This window comes from Hylaeus volcanicus, chromosome 4 (assembly GCF_026283585.1).
Source record: "Hylaeus volcanicus isolate JK05 chromosome 4, UHH_iyHylVolc1.0_haploid, whole genome shotgun sequence".
NCBI classification, from domain to species: Eukaryota; Metazoa; Arthropoda; class Insecta; order Hymenoptera; family Colletidae; genus Hylaeus; species Hylaeus volcanicus.
In genome coordinates, this window is record NC_071979.1 from 21,135,045 (window position 1) to 21,154,699 (window position 19,655).

The following is a 19,655-nucleotide window of genomic DNA, read 5'->3' on the forward strand; positions in this document are numbered from 1 at the left end:
TTGATATCTACGTAAATAACGCAAAATATTTCACCTCGTTGGGCGAAAACAGTAATCCTGGCGGCTGGACGCGTTATATATTGTTAATCAACGGTATATTAGCAAACAACGACAGTGTAATCTGTTTACTATACAACTTTGTCATCTACTCGATATTTTAACGTAATGATAATTTAAATAATGTAGCTTTCATCTGTCGACATAATTAAATATAGTTCTGTCGAATCAATATCGAAGATGAAGCTTTGGTAATTCTCTCGTTTATGTCCATGAAACGCAATTATTTTAATGCATCGTCGCAACTATGACGGCAGATAATTAATACGTGTAATTGCAGGATAGTACAAAATACTGCAAAGGTATAGCATGTAAATTATGTTTTACGATATATTCCGTAATTCATAGCTAGTTTGGAAAATTGATAGTCTATTCAAACTAAATAACTTTTATTCTGTTACGAGATATTGAATAATTCCATTTTAAATGAAACACTCTGTATACGGATCAATAAAATTCAATAACTGTTGAAGTATATTAATCTCAGAACATTTTAAACTCTCCCACTTATTTCGATCGCAGAGATTTCCTTTAATTTGAAGGTATTCATCTCGAAAAGTTCGGGAACCTCTGACTTGAAGAGTCTTTGAAAATATCGCATTGTTGTCACGCCATTGGCATTCGCGTCGCACGCTAAATCTCAAGTTCCGCCGAACCCGTGTCGGGTTGAAGTGTAAATTTGCCATTTAACCAGTCGGTTATGCGCGAAAGCTGTGAACTTCGGTGCACGCGATCACGCGCCTTAAAATATTCAAGAAGGGACAAAATATATTCTCCACTTTATATCGATCTTCCATAAAATTTTAGCGCCCGTACCCTTTTGTTGAAAATCGTTCCAGCGAATCGTGGTTTCACGCACAGCATGGATGTTCTTTCTGGGTCAGGATCTATGAACTTATCTACTTGAATGAGCATTTGCAGGTCTTCGATACAATTTTCTGATTTATCAAATTGATTGAATTGTTTGGAGTATCACATTGAAAAGGAATCTTGATGAAATAATTCATGAAGCTCGTTATCAGGTATACATTTTCCATTTTAATTTAGACTCACTGTTTATTTTCAGATACATATTCAAAACATAATGTTTGTATACAGGTGAACTTAATTATTTTAATTAGGTGGTTTTAAACTAAAAGAATTACTACAATTTTTTATATTTTAATTCAGTAGAATATTCTGCAAAGAAATGATTCTTGTACGAATGCCATACTCAGGGAGACGTGTTATAATATAATTAATGAATGTGACAAGTAGATCCCAATGGCATGGGACTGACCTTTGCAGGTCTCAATTATCTGAAGAAAGTGTCTGACAATTAAGCCTCTAAATTGTCTTAATTTAAGCCAGGCCTAAGGCAACAGGCTAGTGTTTTCTCAGTAGCGACCAAATGGCGCTTTGAAGGACCAACCGTTTGACTATCAAATACTGAAAGGACTCTAGCCAGAGGGCTGTAGCTTCCACGTCGAATTAGGCTTCAATAAATAGTTTAACGAGAGATCCTGCGTACTCAGCTGTCGCATTACGGTTCAAATTAATGAGAACACAGAACGCAGGTTATTTTAATGAAGCGTACTTTTTCTTCGACATTTTCGTTACTTCACATAAACCAATCCAGCCTCCCTTTCTTAATTCAAAATATTATTTATTGTCGATTAAATGTATTCGTACCCTCTATATCTATCGAAGAAATTTGTCTAATTTAAACGAAAGGCTTCATGTTTCCAAATCAAACACGTAAGTCATAGTTTTTTTTTACAAAGAAACGCCAAACCTTGCTCATCTATCATATCTATCAAATCTATCGCGACAAATAAGCTCAACACGCAAAACCCCCGAATAATCGTTCAGTTCCCATTAACTCTCAACAACACTTTCTCGAGAAACTCTGATTAGACTCGTAGCAGGAAAAGTACAGTATCGTCGAAGTTCGAGCGTGATATTGGCTCGATTGGAACGTATCACGGAAAGTCTGCTCCCAAATTGAATCCAGGACACTTATATCCATATTCCGTCGGGTTCCCTTCGTTGCTTAGAGGATCGGGTATCCCACGCCCCCCCCCACCTCTAAAAAAAAAATCTACTCAAATTCGATCCGCCCCCCTCCCCCCACCCGGATGCATTCCGAATTGGTAGAGAGGCGCGTCGATGCGCCTGGATCGTTGTAAAACCCGGTCCTGGTCTCGAGAAGGAAAAATACTGGAACGAGGACACGCGGTAGAGAAACGTGAAAGACTCGAGGTGCCGAGAAACAATCTGGAATAGGAACGAATCAAAACGAGACCGAGGGAACGAGGACGCGGGCCGGCGATAGCGAACCGTGGAGTCGACGGTTGGGTGGCGCGAGGCCAGGTATAGGATTCGGAAGCGAGCAAAGAAAGGGCGACGGAGAGTGTAGTCTAGAAACTTTATCCACTTTGCATGCTGATGGTCACAGATTCGGGAAGACAAAATGGCGCACGGGAGCAAGAGTGCTGGCTGGGAAGCGTGGATCGCGATTCAACCGGGAATCGATTCCCTTTGTGCTTCGCCGACACCACCGCCGCCGTCGCCATCGGTGGCACGACGAGCGGAGGGCACCCGCCGCCTCTGCCTTCTCTCCAAACTTTGTAGTCAATTTACGAGCGACCAAGTCAGCGCCCTTCGATTTTACGCTAATCCGATGCCGATGTCGTGCCGTAGACAAGGCGAACCTTCCTTTACGCCGGCTGGGGGATGAAGAAGGAAGGGGGGGGGGGAGGGGGGTTGGTCGGGGCTAAAAGGGATTTCATTTTCCGCGGTGCCCGCCATTCGTTGGCTCGCCAGGTCTGTTTCAAGGTAACCTCTTTCTTTCCGCTCCGACCACTCCCCTACCCTTCTCGCGGCAGTATCTGCTTCTCCCCCGGTTTCTATATCTGTAATTCGTTCTTCTCGGGTCTGCTCCGTTCGACTATCATCCCGATTTCGTCTTGTCCATCCTGCCTACCTCCACCATCCTCTCCTCTCCATCTCCCTTCTTCGCTGGGGGTATCTCTCCCGCGTCTCTCGTAACTCAGCCTTGACGAGGAACCGCAGTCGTTCAAGAAGGTAATGGGGTTTACCGGAGAGAACCGCCGGTAAGTTTCATCCGGTGCGGTCGATCGAGTTACGGAATTAAGTTCAGCTGTACGGGAATAACAACCGAGCCGCTTTCACCCTCCCCCCCCCCCTCCCTACTCTCCTAACCCTCTGCGTACCCCTCGGGGATCCGTGGTTCTTTGGATTTTATAAGGGGATAAAGGGCACGAGCTCGGAACGATTGCAGAAGGCCAAGAAAGAACTCTTGTTCTTCTTGAACCGGTATCGTTTACGTCCTGGCCTTACGTTACTGGTAAAGCTATGCTGAGACTTCGCGATGCTTAAAACAGAGTTCGAAACGGTATTACAAATAACGGAGAAATATCGGTGTTTTTAGGTAGTTACTCTATTACCCCGAAAGAAATCGAATGCTACGAATACCGATATAATGTTATTGAACAACGTTATACCGGTATAGACTTTATCAATAATTGTGCACGTATTGTAAAAGGCCAAAGCACGGAAGAAATGTAGAAATGCATTTAATTACCACCAACAAAATAACAGCGACAAGTTGTATAATCTACCTCCAACAAAATGAAATCTTTCAACTTCCGCAATACTACCGAACCGATACACACTTCGTCCGCGCATGTGTACACATCCACCACCCTGTATACACTTGGTTCGTCTTCGGAGGGAGCAGTGTGTCCATCTAAAGATTGAAATCCGAGCCAGTGGCACGGTTTATCGAGGAAACGCTCCTCCGTCGCGTTGCGTATTTCAGGAAAAACGAGAGAACAAAGAAAGCGGAGAAAAAAGATGGAAAAAAGAATCGATGAAGGCCGAAGGGTAGCGAGGGGAGGTCTCGACATGGAACGGACAGACGTTAAGGAGACTGAAAGGGGTAAACAGTCGAACGCTCGTAAAGAAGGTTGAACCGATCGTAAACGCCGCTGAAAGAGCGGCACGGTCGATCGCTATGGAAGAACAAAAATCACGGGGATATCGGGGGTTCGTGGGGCCTCCGGGTCGATAGAGGCTTGACATCCATTTAATTTCGGGAAACCGCCTCGCGTGGTCGAGAAAAATTGAAATTCCTGGAAGGAAGAATCGCGGGAATATTTAGCCGACCGAGTAAGCAGCTTCTTGAGAGTCGACTGTCATTCCAGGGATTGAATGTCATCGAGAGGGGAATGCGCCATTTTGAAAACGTCCGCTCGTCGACCTTCCAGAACGATGACGAGCAAGTATCTAAAGCGCAATCCCAACATTTGGATTTACGTTCTTGTTTTTCCTATCCATGGTGCATATTCTAAAGAAACTGAACACACCAGAAACGTTACCAGTAAATCAACGAACAATAATGTTTGTTTAGGTTTAACTTCTTTGGTATTCGAAGTGTCAATAAAATAAAATTCGATGTAGTAAAGGTGACCTGATTTTCAAATCTCAAATTAGTTTGCGATCACGAATCGGACTACGTCTTCGAAGTCAATCTAAGCTCAGCATTCGTAGTAATAGAATGCTAAGAAAGCATCTCGAGTTGCTGGTAGATACCAGAAAGAAAGCCCCCGAGTGCAAAGGATTAACATAACCTTGAAAGTATTCCACCCCCTCAACTAATTAAGGTTTTTTCTCTCAAAGAGCTGTGCTCGCGTAGCACACATTGGCGAGTGTCAAGGTCGAACGTTATCCGCATAAAATCGAAACAACTTCTCCGATCGATTCTCTCGAGTCGCCGGTTGTTTTCCAACGACCGTGTTCGATTCGATTCAGCGGTTGCATAAGAGGGACCGAGCAAGTCTGGCTGCAATGGTGGCGCGCGGGTGTTCGGATAAATTGGCGGGCTCTAAGCGGGTGAGACGAATGTACCTGTATATCGGGGGAGGAGGGGGGGGGAGGTGTCCCTTTATTGTTTTGCGTGTATGGATTCGTAAACAATGTGCCCATATGAAACAATGTAACACCACTACCCGGGAAACTACGCCTGGAACGTTGCGCGGCGCCATCCCTGTTCTCCGATTCTGTCGGTCCAACGTTGCCAGGCGCTACTGAATTTCGGCCGCCGGAAAACAATGGCTAGTTATATGACGAAAGCAGGGAGACACGATGCCTCTGAATAGTGGCGACCGGTATTTTTATCCGTGCGCGTACGTGTCGCGGAAACGGTGAAAATTATTCCGCGCCCGTAGCAAAGCTTCATCGGATGCCTGACGAGGTTTTCCCTCGAACGACGCTGGGAAACTCGCGTCAGATTTCCTCGATGGTCGAATTATTAATCAGTGCCCATTTGTTGGTGAACGTGCATCACCGCCCGACTTCAATTATTTTTAGACAAGTTGTCGAGGTCATCGTCTGGAAGAAAATCGTCTAAAGGAATCAGCTGAGAAAACTGAAATTCAATTTATGATTCTTCCGATCACTCTCGGGTTTCCGATTCCACCTTTCCGCCCCCTCTTGCGTCCATAGCCACTGATCTATCCTAATACTCCTTCCGAGCCAACGAACGAAACACGCGTACCCTCTCGGTTCCTTTCCGACGCGATGCTCGCTGATCCACTTTAAGGAAATCACCATCGGACGATTTGCTTCCATATAATGGCTTTTGGTTACCATCCCACGCGCCCCCCGCCGTGCGGTAGATTGTCCAAATCGTATCAACTTAATTCATATTCACGGTACGATCGAACTTGCCGGCAGAAAGTCGGGGATCGAGGGAGACGGTGCCACGCGACGAGTGGCGGGAATCGTCGAGGCGAGCGAGAGGGACAGAGGGAGCCACCAAGAGGGGTGGGGGGGGGGAGGGGGCGAGAGGGACAACGGAGGGTAGTCGACGAGCATTCGCCCAAGCGAGCCGGGTTTTAGCCCCGCTTCCGTCTCATTACTCGCTACGCTCTGATTGAATTACCTACAATCAACATCAAACATTTTCAAACTCAATTTCATGTACGTAGAATCGTGTATTTCCCCGATTTTTTTTTCTCTCCGCCTCCTCCTGCTCTCCCTCCTTTATAGAACCGCTTTGCGAAGCACGAGACCCCGCACCGCGAGTCTATTTTTCTCTTGTGCGACGGTTATATAGAAACCGACTACGTCGACCGTCGTTACTTCGTAATTACCTTATCCGTTCCGCGTTCGCTGAGCATTAAAAAGCAAACGTCTCAATTTTATCGTCCACTCGAGTCTTATCGGGGGACATTCGCTGGGAGCCATCCATCTTGAAGGCTCCTCCTTCCGCGAACCGATCGAATATCTCCCTGTTTCGCCTCTATTCTTGCGCCTTCGAGTCCGGCTACATTGAAATTTCATTAAGCTATCGTGGAACGAACGGTTTCATGGACACTCGACAAAGGTTGCAGTCGTTTAGCCCTTCCACCCTCTTGCAGATACATTTTTTCCGTTTGATTAATCGTGTTACCATGCAGCGAAGAATTGATCCTCCGTAACCTAATTTGCGGGGGACATGAGGAGGTCGTGTTGTATCGCTGTAATTGGGTCGCAAGCCGAGAGACTGTAGGAGGTTTAGGGTAGTCGAAGAGGGCTGGAAGGGAGGGTGTGGGTAAAGGGTAAAGGAAATGAAAGGGGGCAAAGGACGGTGGGACAGAGTCGAATTACGATTTATAAGTATAAAAATCGAAATCTTGGTAAGATGTTACGTAACCGCGAGAAAAAGTTCTTCTTAGGCTTTAGTTACGTTTGTGATTAGTATGAAAAAAAACTACAACATCAATTAAAAAAAATTATACTTCTAGTAAAACTCCCTGTTCAAAATTGGAACCAAATCGATTGATCAGTCATAGCATTTTGATTTCCATTTCTGAAAACACCATTGTTGGAAGAATGCTTTTAAAATATTAGGCGACGGTGATGAATAACAGGGCCTGAAGCTTTGTCAACTTTTGACATTTTTAATCCAAATTTTCGCAGAATACAGTTGGAAGCCGATACTATTAAACAAAAAAATTTTCAAAAATCATTTTCTCTACCCACCTCCTCCTAAAGGGATTCATGAATTCCTTGCGACTCGAGGAACGGTGTATATGCTGCAGAAAATCATCATATGATATATGATATGTACATTTGGCTCGAGGAATGCTGATTTCGTACGCGAGTACAAATAATATGAGAAAGGCCATGCTTCAGAATTAAATTATTGCATGCACGTGGTCTGTTCATCGGAATCCATAATGGCGGAATTGAATCGCTTTCCCGAGAGCGCGATTGATTTGCCGAAGTGAAGCACTAGTCAAAATTAATTCCCATTATTTCGTTAATGACACCGGGCTGCGTCGCGCAGCCCGTCACGCTCGGAAGCTCGATTTGGCGCGAATTAAGGATAATTAAGAATCCATTTGTATTCGAGCAAACTGCGACCAAGCGAATTCACGAAGAAACCCAACTTGTAATAATTACTTTTTCTTACAAATCGAGTCTCCATTATACCCCATCGTTTGATAAACGAACGGACCGTTTAACGCGGCAAATACTGTTAGGAATATTATTTGTTAACTCGCAGTAATTCAATTTATACTTTTCCTCTGTTCAGTCCTCGAAAAATTATCGTACTATTTCCCTATTTCCCTTAAAAGCGAAAAAGAATATCTTTGCTAGCTATTAAAAATTACCCCATGTCTTGCTTTTATTAAAGTTAATACCAATTATGAAAGTTTCCTAAATCCAAAAAAATTATATTACCCAATTATTAAAAATTACCCAGTAAGATTATCTTGAATTTAATAAAACTACCCTTAATTATCAAAGTCTTCTAAAAACGAAAAATTAAATCATGTAGATTTTAAAAATGATCCAATCCTATTAGGCGTATTTCATTCAACTTTTAAGTTAAAGTATTTTTCTGCCTTGAAACGCGATTGAGCAAACCGTTGCTGCAAAGTTGCCCAACGTTGACGCGTCGAACAATTTTTGTAGTCGTCGTCGACGGGGTCGACTTTTCGATTTTACAGGGTAAAATAGAATTTCAACGCGACGTAACGTTTAACTTTTCTTGATAAAGGCGATCCTCGAACGTCAACCATCCAACTAAAAATCCGAAACTCCATTCGCCTCTCTTTAAACTTGTTCAGCGGAGTTTATTAAGTTCGGCGGGCCGGTGTCATTGTAATTTTAAATTACGTCACTCGCCGCCAGTTTGCAACTGGTGTACCATTATTAATTCTCCGGAACGAGTGATGTTGACAAAAATCAGGATATCGAAACACGAGGTATGACGCAAGGCACGCAGAAATGATTCATCGTGTGTACACGTGCACGTACACGTACAGATGCGTATCTATGTATGAATGCATTCGGAGCAATTCATTCACGCTACATGGAAATCTCATTAGGCCCAGATACGTATAACAGCTACCTCGCGACTAATGGTTGAGTTTGAATCGGGCTTTAGGACAGACGCTTTAGGCGGAACTTGATCGTGTCGATGTTCGCGGTGCATGAGCCATGACGTACGTTTCTAATGCATAATAACCGCCAGCTATACTAGTTGAGCTGTGGAATTCAAAATGACGCGGCTTAAACAATTTCTAAGACCAATTATTTCTATCTCTGCGGTCTCGTCCAAACTGAATTAACTTTGCGGACGAGTTTACAAAATGTGTACTTTCGATTAGAACAATGTTTACCAGGTTGGACAGAGTTATCGATGAATGAGGAATGAGCTTGAGATTTGTAGCATTTAATTAAGCTATTTTATCAATTTGAAATCACTGGAGAATGGTGTTTTTAATTTTGGTGAAACGTTAATAGAAACTGGATTCGTACTTTTGTCTATTAAAAATAACAGTGGACAGAAATTCATTATTCAGATAACTTTTTGATGAACTTATGTCTTAATATCTTTATATTCCTGTGAAAGGAAATTCCTTGTTTCGATCCTGTGAGTTGCCGATCCCTAGAGGTTTTTCATTCGCTTCTCCAGTTCATACCACTCATTCTTCATTGCCTTCGTGTTTGGAATTTTTTACGAAGTTTCCAATCTGCGATATTATATACAATCAACTAACGAATAGCTACAACATGAGTTTGAATCATCATCCTGTAGTATATAAATGTTTGGAATAAACTAGTCCAACGAAGAGGAAAGCACTACCGGGCATGATTGAAACGAAAAACATACTTTTATAAAAATAAGATAATATCGAATTAAGAACAAAATTTAAATATGTGCAGGTGTTACTAGCCGAGAGTGACCATGTATTTGTTCCTCTAGAAATACTTAGAAAATATATTTTTATATTTCCTCATTTATAATCTCGCATGAGATTATTTTTTCTACAGCTCACTCGAAAGCAGAGCTTAGGTAGACCGCCCACGCATTATCCGCGAACTTAAAATGAAAATCCAAGCAGACGTTACGAGCATTCCACTGGACACGTTACATCTCATAATGGAACATTTTTTTGCAACAACCTCCAAAAGTATATACAGGAAGGTGTTGCCTCATTTACGAGGCATTCCTTTTTAAAATCAAAATTGCATATTATTTACGGTATGAATATATAAACTAATTTATTTAAATTCATGTTTAATCAAACTTTTGGGATTTCGAAACTTTAGTCTGGCTCAGAGGAATATACATTCACCCTGTATCTGTTCGCCGCTATAAATATATACTATAGAGCTGCTAACAGTTTGGTATTTCACCAGATTAATATTTTAAAATAGAGATTGATTTGTAGTATCGTTGATTAGTATGGAAATAATTTATTATTTACGCTGAAATTTATTTATGTACTTCATAACAGAATTGAAAGATCACCTTGCAATCGTCTGAAAAATAGAAGACTGGAGTTCCGTAATTTTCTTAAAAATACCCTGCGATCTAAAAAGAAGCATTTGAGAGATTGAGGGATCAGCTTTTAAATCCTCTTGAGCAATTTCCCAGGTGATGCCTCTCCAAGCAGCAGCACCACTTCGAACCTGATCGTGTCAAGTCGTTTAAAATTCATCAACTTCGAGGTTTTGCACCGAGTTTAAACAATTCTTTCTCAAGATTCGCCGGAGGAAAATTAAAATTCATAGTCTGATATTTAATCTCGATTTCTTTTTAACGAGGCTGCGCTGTTTTTTTCGCAGAATTACAGTGTCTTACAATGAAATCTGTATTCTAGTGCTTTATACATTTCATACTTAACCAGACTGTCCTCGATACATTCCACATGTATTTGAAATATTTTCCATATTTCCAACTATTGTTCAATTTAGACAAATATCTTCAACAAACATAGAGGGTACGAATACTTATGGGACTGTATACGCATTTCAAATTAGACAACACAAGTCGACATTTTTTTCTCCACGCGACCCGATGCCTGATTTCCCTGAAGAGGTTAATCGCGAAGCACGGGCCACGGAAGAAGGACGCGTTCCCAACCTCCTTTTCCCACCCACGCTTCCCAGATACAGCTGTTAGACAACGCGCGTTACGCAACGTGGCGACGTCGGCGTCGCGCGCTCGGCGCAGCGGGCGGGTATGCAGGGACTTCATTATAACCTCATCACTTCCCAGCGAGTGCATTCGAATTGAAAAACGCGCAGGCTTGTTTTGAGCCACGGTTACCGTGACAACGCGCGTATACCCTTGCATATACGTATACACGCGTTCCTTCCTCCCTCCCTGCGGGGCGATATGCTCCTCGTTCCACTTATAACGCCGCGGATTTTTCCTCCCCTTTCCTCCACGGATTTCGAGCTGGTTTTCGCGTCGTACCGTCGACGTACGTCGAAAGGTAGCGTCCGTACGCCGACGAGCGTGGAACAGAGAGACAAAGCGGTAACGCGGGAAGAGCAGGACGAGGGAGCCGCGGGGAGAGAGTGAGAGGCACAGAGAGGGTTGAACCGGTGTAGGGGGCTATTCGGTGGTCTGAGAGAAGAGTGTGCGGCGACGCAGGAGGTTGAGGGATGGTGTGCGGAGGACGTACCGGCAGCGACGGCGAAACGCGGGCACAGGCGAAGCAGTCACTATGACAACGGTGATAGGCGAGGTGTTAGTGCGCATCCGTGACCACGCCTACGTCACGATGCCGTGACGTCAGAGCGTCGACGGCAGTGGCGCCTGGCGTCGACGAGAAACGTGGCGCGCGGCGTTCGTCGGCTCTGTCGAGGGAAGAGAGAGGACCGCGGCCGCCTGTTGCTACTTTGATACACGAAGGGTAGGCAACCCCGTGCCTCTCCCCACCCCTGTCGCGATCGCCGTCTCGCTCCAACGCTCGCCAACCTCTCCCATCTCTATCCAGCTCGGCACCAGGGGGTGAACAGAGAAAGAGCACCCCTATGTTACAACCGCATGCGGAGATTGACTGTCTCTTTTCTTCCCGCCCTTGTTCCTCGCCCCTCTCCGCGTTTCTCTCCCTCTCGTCGCTTATCGGCCGTCTCCGTCCAGCGTTCAACTTTCACCCTCCTCCCTTCTCCGGCCAGCAGGCATATCGGGGTCTCCGTTCTTGCCCTGCCTTCCTGTCAGTTCTCGCGCGACCCTCTCGCTCGGTCTTTCGTACCACTCTCCCTCCGATAGTCGCGCAGAGCCGACGTTCGCCACCACCCCCGCTGCTACCCTACCATCCGATTTCGAGCAACCAACTCCCTCGGTTTCTACCTCCTCGCCCTCCTTTCAGCCTTCCGGCGGGCATCCACCCGTGCGCGTTACCAGCCAGCAGCGATCCCTACGGCCACGACCGAGAACCGAGACCGTACGAGAGTCGTCGGCTCTCCGCCAGTCAGCCATCCGACTCGCCGCTACGCTTAGCCACGCCACGCCGCGCACTGACGTGTGTTTATTAACGAATACAATTGTGACGAGAGCCTTGTGCCGAATAACAACCACGTACCCTGTCCACGAAACGTCCATCGCCGGTGATCGAGGCGCGCCGTTGTCCGCGTGTCGTGCAAAGAGCGCTTCCTTTCCTGCAGGTGCCCGTTGTCCCCCTTTCGTATACGGTGTTACCAGCGACAGTAATCCGGAAGAGACGACGCGGAGAGCCGAGCGAGCCAACCCAGGCACCGTCGTCAACGGCGAGTCAGAGGAAGTCGGAGGTGTCTAGGTGTCCACTCGCATGTTATCCAGACGGAGGAGAAAGTAGACGCAGGGAGAGGAGAGGGTGACACGCACCGCAGGCACCAGTCACCCCAGAGGGAGAGATTTCGCTGTGAGCCTTCGATACTACACGGTGATCGTCCTCGTGGTCGCCGTCGACGTCACCCCGTCCTCGTGTGGGCACGTGTGCGTGCAGCGACCTAGGGCACCCACTGGCCAGCCACGCATATGGATCATAGGTTAGATTGCACGCACGTTTCCGTCGTACCGCTTTCGGTTTGGGGGCAAGATTTAGAGGTTCTCGTGAACGGAGACGCATACGTGCGCGAGAAAGAATGGGGGAAAGGAGAACCGGAGCATAGCGAAGAACCGAATGAATGAACGAAAGATAGAGAGGGAGAGAATGGGAGAAAGTGAGAGAGAAACACGCGAGAATCGAGCAGACACGCACACGCGACCGTCCCCGTGGTCGATTCGACGAGTCGGCAAGCGGCGCGTGCCAGTAACCTGTTGCCGCCTCCGGGAACAAAACTCGAAAGCCGGTAATCGGGAGTTTAAGGATACTCTGATATTCCTGCGAAACAGTTTATAGGTGAAATCGTGCGGGCTCTTCGCCTTTCCAACGCTAGCTGACGTGACCGTTTCTCGTCGTAGACTATGAGGGTGGAAGAGAGATTTCTGTCGATCACGGGGGAATATCTTGGGACGTCTATTTTTATCCAGCTCGATTTTATTCTGGCAATTGTAGAGTGTTTTATGGTCGAGATATGTCGCAGATTTTACGGGGTTGCTATGGGGAAATGGGAATCGTGGAAATTGTGATTTTGGAATGATTTAAGTAGTCAAGTCGATGCTTGTACTGACCGTGGTGATGAAGTTTGCTTGTTGTGTTTGGAATCCGAAGCAAAGCGAACAATTGTTTAATTTTGTTAACTGATAGATGTTTGGATCGACTTAGATAATGACTCGTGAACTATTGAGTAACCTAACTTATTTTAACCCATCATCTGTAATTCCTAATAACTCAACCTCAAAGCTGAGTCTTTTATGCCTACCTCAAATATTTTGCTTGTTCTGAATTTCAGAAAAATCTGAGAAAATCTTTATAATATTATTCGATTCGAAAACTTCGATCTTACATATTCTGAAGTACTCGAATCGCTTGCTTCGTCTAGAAAAAGGCTGTACAGAGTGAAGATGCTAATAATATTACAAACGAGTCCGAGACACGATTACACACCATAATTAGTGCCGAGTTTACACCATCGCAAAATGTTTGATAATAAATCTCAGACCGTTTTCATGCTATAATTTAAATGGCATGCACGAGTTTTAAACAAGAATAGACGTATCCAAGTTCGAGCAATCAGATTTTCAGTTCACAGATCAAATGTATGTTCGATTAAGATCATTATAACGGGAAAATCGCAAATGCGAGGAACACGCGAGGCAAGAAATATCGCTCCGCAGACGCGAAGCTCTAGGAATTGATAGAGTGATAACAAAAGTTAGTGGATGCAGAATTTGTAAGTAACGGTGAAACAACAATCACGGTCTACGAGCCAAGAGCTCACTGTTTTGAAATAATATTCACCCGCTAAATATGTGCATATGTAATTTGTTGTTCCTTGAGACCGGACCGTTTCCAAACAACGCCGCGCACCTGTTCCACATTCAAATGTGTTCAACGGTTTCTGCTTCAGCGTAAACACAGTTATTCATTCTAAGCCTCGCATAATGCGTCCGCGAATAACGCGATACCCCCGGATTCTACTGATATTAGCATCCCGGATTTCATGATGTCGCCCTCGTTCAGGCGAAACGTACACCGAACATTAATCTCGATTTCATTGGAACAAAAGTAATTTTCGTTGTCTAAATTTCATTAGAGTGACCAAAAATAGTTCCTTTTTGGAATATGTAACGTATAATCAATGGCAAATGTTTATGTGGGTGTTGAAAGTGGTGATATTGGCCAGACATTGTCTACTGTGGTATCTTCGCAGAGATTGAGCTCAATTTTACTGGTGTAGAAATAAATTTCATCGTTCAAATTTCATAAAAGTGTCTGGAGAACACTTCGTTTCTAAGATTTATAACCCACAATGAATGACGAAGTAGTTTATTAGGTATTTATATGGGTTTATTTACGAGGGTATAGGGATTTAAGTAGAAAGTGATGGCGGTGAACAGACAAGCACTACTTATCGAATATCTTGCGTTTCTTTGAAGCTTATATGAACTTAAAAGTTATAAAAAAAAAAAGAGATTAGTGCAGTAAATAATAAATAACCGTAACATGTGTAGGCTACCTCTTTAGTGATTCAAATCAACTTCGTAGCATAGACAAAAGGACATACTTTACCAATGACTACAAATTCCACAACATCTATTTCATTTCTCGATAAATTCCACATCTGTAAAGAAAGAAAAATTAATATACTCCATCAAAAATAACGTTAGCTTACAGACTACTGTCATTATAACCTTTCATACAACATAACGGACAGAAATTCTCTCTGAAACTCTATTAGTAACATAATTTCAAATTTAACCAATATTTCATAGTGAAAAATGAAATAATTCATGCATTATATAAAATACAACGTCCTCGTAAATCTGTCGCAGATTGAAATTCGCAAAGTTACGTTCCTAACGGTCGTTACGGATGCATTGGCGTGGCAATGAAAATTTCCTCGAATCCATGTGCTGTTTGTCAGCGCCCCCGTATAACTTTTCAGTAGGCATGTGACATTAGCTGGAGAGGCGGTACGAAGTGGCTGGAATGAGGTTCGAAAGTAGAGTATGTGAAGAAGGGCCGACGTGCCAGGCGATATACGATATATATCTCTGGACGAGGCTACGTGATCGGAATCCAGAGGAGGTTAAAGTTGGATTTGTAACGTATTTTTCCCCCTCCCCCTCCCCCCTCCACCCCCTCCTCCTACACGACGTGAAAATACCTATCGACTGGCACGCCGCGTGCACCAGCATTTCGTAATTTCCGTCTCGTAGCCCCGATTGACACGGATGAAAGCAAAGATTTACATTGAAAGGACAGGCCAGCGCCGATAAATATGGATTTATGCACACGTTAGGCGCGTCGTAAGCATTTCGAGAAGGGTTTCCGTCAGGTTTCTTCCGCAACAGAGGCTGAAAGCGAAGTACCACGGTTGGCAAACGTTGCCTCTGTTGCGCGATTAATATTAATCGCGTGGTCGGTCACGCGAGAGCACGGGCGTCGATAATGAAACGCAAATAAGATGTAGGGGATTGCCATAATCTCGTAGCACGCGGAGCAGAGGAGCGCGCGTTAGAATGGTTGAAAGTATTTCACGGTTGTGGACTCTCTTCGTTACGAGTGCTATGCACGCGAAGTGATTTCGAGTAGATTCCTTCTCGTGGCATTAGAAGTGTGTTTAAAGACTTGTTTGGGAAGTGGATATTGTGGTTTGTAGAGTTTAGCATTATAGGTTGTATGGTAGACAATGAAAGATGTGTATCGGGGCTTGTTTGAGGTGACAAAAGTGGGGAAGAATTAACACGTTGGTCGTCACGTCACCCAGAAATGGATGACAGGACATTTAGTTAAGGAACTACAAAAATTAAGTTTTGGCGAGGCAATAAATTATCTAATCTTGAATAGTCTCGAGACATAATTTTAACATTGTAACAATTTTTACGAGATTCAACTTGGCAGCCAACGTGTTAATTGATTGCCTGACTGTTTAATGTATTAAGTTTTCCATTATTGAATAATTCTCCGCGAGATATCGACGTCATTCCGCGACAATCATGTTCGCTAGACTAATTCGCCCTCTGTCAAACACTCCTCTAATTCGTCGTCGTTTTCTTCCTCCCAACAATTTCCCGACCTTTCTGGAAACCGAGCGTAGCAATTTCGTGCACCTCTCGTTCGCATGGCCTTTTCGATTTCCCCGTTTCCGCAGTTTAATCTCGGCGACGGGGTTTCCCATCGTTAACGCAAAAAGCTGCTTCCTCAGAACGACCCTGGTGGGTGTTTATTCGTCAGATCAGCGTTACTTGGAGAATTTATTCAACGATGCGTTCTCCCGACGATGTTGCATTTGTCGGGGACGCAATATGATCCCTAATAAGATAAATGAAGCTCGCTCCCCTGCTTCCTGGAGGCGGAAGAACGGAACACAGTATGCGGGAACGTGCAGGAGCTGGTCGCCGCCAGAAACTCCGACCATCCCTTTTCCCTTGCCTCGGACATAATCCGAGATGTCATCTGAACAGACAGTGCACCGTCGTTGCGCAAATTACGTGAACAGTACTCCCGCCGGAATAGCGACACTTCGGTTGTCAGCTAATCGCTGATAAATCGTGTGTACGCCGCTACCTCGAATCAATATCCCGTGGACTTCTGCCAAGCAGGAAACCTTGTATAACCTGACGCCCAGTTTCGTTTCCGACCTTTCGTCTTGGCTACAGTTATTCGCGATTAGCGCTAAGAAAATCCATTCGTGAAGATTGTCGTCACTGGATTCTGCTGTGTGGAAAGTGAAAAATTAGGGAAATATATTTCGCGGATCTCATGAATGTAGAGGGTGTTCCATGGGGTAGTTTCTGGACTTTGTTATTTAGTAAAACATAAATAAAAGTTTATAAGATTTTGTTTTCCAATCCGCCATATTTAATTGTTATATTTTAAATGAAATTACACGCAGTTGCAATTAATCGTGCAAGATGGCGACCTTTGTATATCCACCACAATTTGACAGGAGCACTTTATAATTTTCTCGACGGTATTTTTCCTTCGCGACGCAGTCGGGACCGTGAAATCGGTTTTCTGTAAACTGGGTGCAACGGCGACGGTGTCCTTTAATGCGATTCGAGATCCTGTCGGGCGCGCAACATGACTACGCGAACAGACCGAGGTCAGGTGCGTTATGTACCTTTGTCCGTGCCGGGTATATAAATAGTGTCATGCTCAGGCTTAATGCATTATAGCAGGGACATTGCAGCGGGATACAGGGAGCGTGCACGTTGCATTGCACGGAGAATGGAGTAGGCACTATACATACCAGAACTGTACTGAATTATACTCCGTTATGGTTCTGCCTCTGTAGGTGGTGTGCACCGAAGGGTCCCGGTTCCATACACCCCTGGTACTCAATATGTCCAATACGAATACTGCACCTTCCGTCTAACCGAATCAAAAGGACCCCAGCCAGGCGTTTGTACCCGTGTTTTGGCAATCAATTGAATTACCCGGCTGGATGCTTCCAAGAATTCGAAATTTATCGGCCGGGGAAAAACTGCCGGGGATACCGAGGAAACGAAGTCTTAACGAAATTTTTCTAACTGCTTTACTCTTGAGAATAATGGCATACGCGAGGAATAAGAACGTTGCTTGTGAACTAATCGAAACCGAAGGATTCGTGATTCTTTTGAATGTGAAAACTTGAGTTCAATAAATGACAGTACTCTTCAACGTTGCATCACTTTAATTGTGTTTAAAATTCTTAGAGGTAAACGGAAGATTTTGAAATATACTCGTGATGATTTTTAATAAGTATTAGAGTGGTGCGTGTATCAGTATAAAAATAAGAAAAGAATTGTTCTTATAACGCTTTAAAAAGTGCCACCATAACGGAGTTAATTTCTATTACAATTGTGCGATGACAAGTTTTAAGCCTAACCTCGATTACTATTTCTAACATTACTATCGCTATATAGATAAACGCAAATTCTTCAAAAGAGATGAAAATAAAATTGAATTGCCGTTCAGTGCATCGTATCGTTCAGTCTTCCTGTGAATATTCTTTGTAAATGTCGGTCTGAGAAGAAAGTTTTTACACGCGCGAACAGTCCTCCCAAGGCGTTAGTCAGACCTTCGAATTGCTCGGTTATACGGCCATTTTTTATGACTGATTTCAGTTCGATACCGCGGCAGGCATAAAAGACGCAAGAGAAGGCACTTGGAACTTATTTACGCCTTTATTGCTAATATCGTTCCTCACGCTCGATTGTCTTTGGTGGTCGCATCGGTTCTCGAGTAGCACCCAAGAAGGCCGCTAGCGCGCATTGATATTTCTTACTTCCGTTTTACGGTCTACCCTCTCTTCCGTCCAGCGAATGGGACGGGAATCTTGAAACTTTTATCGGTCGTCAAGTCTTACAAGTGTTCCAACGATCGGGGGATACGTTTGAAAATTATTTCGCGGCGTATCTTCTTCACACCTGCTGGCTCGTACGGTGGATCGTTAAAAAAATGTATAAAAGTTAAACGGTTATTGTCGCCTGTGGCGCGACTCTAAGTGTCGTTAAAGGTGTATGGAATATTATTGCCTTCCGAACCCGAGGTTTTATATCTGTTAGCTACTTGTAACTAACTCGTCCTTGGACACGCACACATTGTTGCTCGGAAGTATTAGATTACTCGAATCGATGACTCTCGCCCCGTATGTCTACTTTTTGTTAAACTTTTTTGTTAGTTGACGATAGACCATTGCTGTTTCTTTATATTTTGCATAAAACAATTATTTATTTAATCAGTTCTTTCTATCAAATAATACATTATTGATGTGACAAATGTAAACATATTTATGTTAATGTGAAGACAGATCCATCAAACAATCGGTATACTATAATCCTTGAATTGTTCCTTGTCCAACAACTAACCATTTAATTTCTTTTCTGTTTCAGGTAAGTCAAATGGTTGAAATAACAAATCAGACACATCTCCGTGCACGTAAGTTACGACGTATTTAAGACTAACAATGTATTATCCATCTTATCCAATATTTTTAATCGCTATTCCACCCCTTCACGAGACATTACAAAAAGACATATCAAGTAACACTTCCATTCATATTCATTGGTATTTTATCTCACCCAGAACAAACACTCGCGTCCGACATTCTTCAATATCAGTATAGATTGCCGCCGTATCTGTTGATAAGTGGTAACAGTGAATCGCGAATACACGAAAGGTCAATATAGAATAGGCAGCCCGAACGGGGGTTCGTCGTGTCGAGGGATGGGGATGCAATTCACTTTGTAATAAAAATGGAAATTAACACGGGCTACGTGGACTGAAAACAAGGCTAACCTCCGTCGGTAGCGCGAAGAGGGTAACGCGGAATCTTCAATAAACAAACTCACCCCGACTCCTTGGTTGGCACCCTCTTCGCCGTCTCCATCAGTCTCGAGGCATGGGCCAAAGGACGTTGTTATGATTGCTAATGGCAAACTATCCAATTCAAAGAACAAAGTGAAGTAACGAGTTGCCTCGCAACCCAACGAATACACCGAGGAAGATGTAAGAGTTTGGGGGGAGGACGACGACTAAAGAGAAAATGGCACGGTTTGTTAACGTTGGGAATGAGATCGCCGGAAGATCGTCGTTAAGCGAAAGTGGTTTCATACGTAGCGGATAAATACAACCCTTTCGAACGAACGGGGCCTTCGATACTCGCTGAAGTAATAAGATATCAAAAATTGAATACAAGATAACAATCTTCATATTTCTTAGCGATATCTT

The 19,655-nt window shown here is 44.0% G+C and overlaps 2 protein-coding genes across 5 annotated transcripts in view; both read left to right on the top strand.

The window, feature by feature from the left end:
* The window catches only part of LOC128875212 (CUGBP Elav-like family member 5), a 447,698-nt gene that overhangs the window by 404,382 nt on the left and 23,661 nt on the right, over positions 1–19,655 (top strand). The window lies entirely within an intron of this gene.
* LOC128874964 (CUGBP Elav-like family member 4) overlaps positions 1–19,655 on the top strand; it is a 614,239-nt gene that overhangs the window by 318,167 nt on the left and 276,417 nt on the right. For 3 of the 4 annotated variants that reach the window (XM_054120193.1, XM_054120188.1, XM_054120196.1), the window contains exon 1: positions 11,651–12,381. The exons of the other annotated variant lie outside the window; for it this stretch is intronic. The gene's annotated coding sequence lies outside the window, so the exon portion shown is untranslated. Of the gene's footprint in view, positions 1–11,650; positions 12,382–19,655 lie in introns of those variants that run through there. 4 annotated transcript variants of the gene reach the window in all.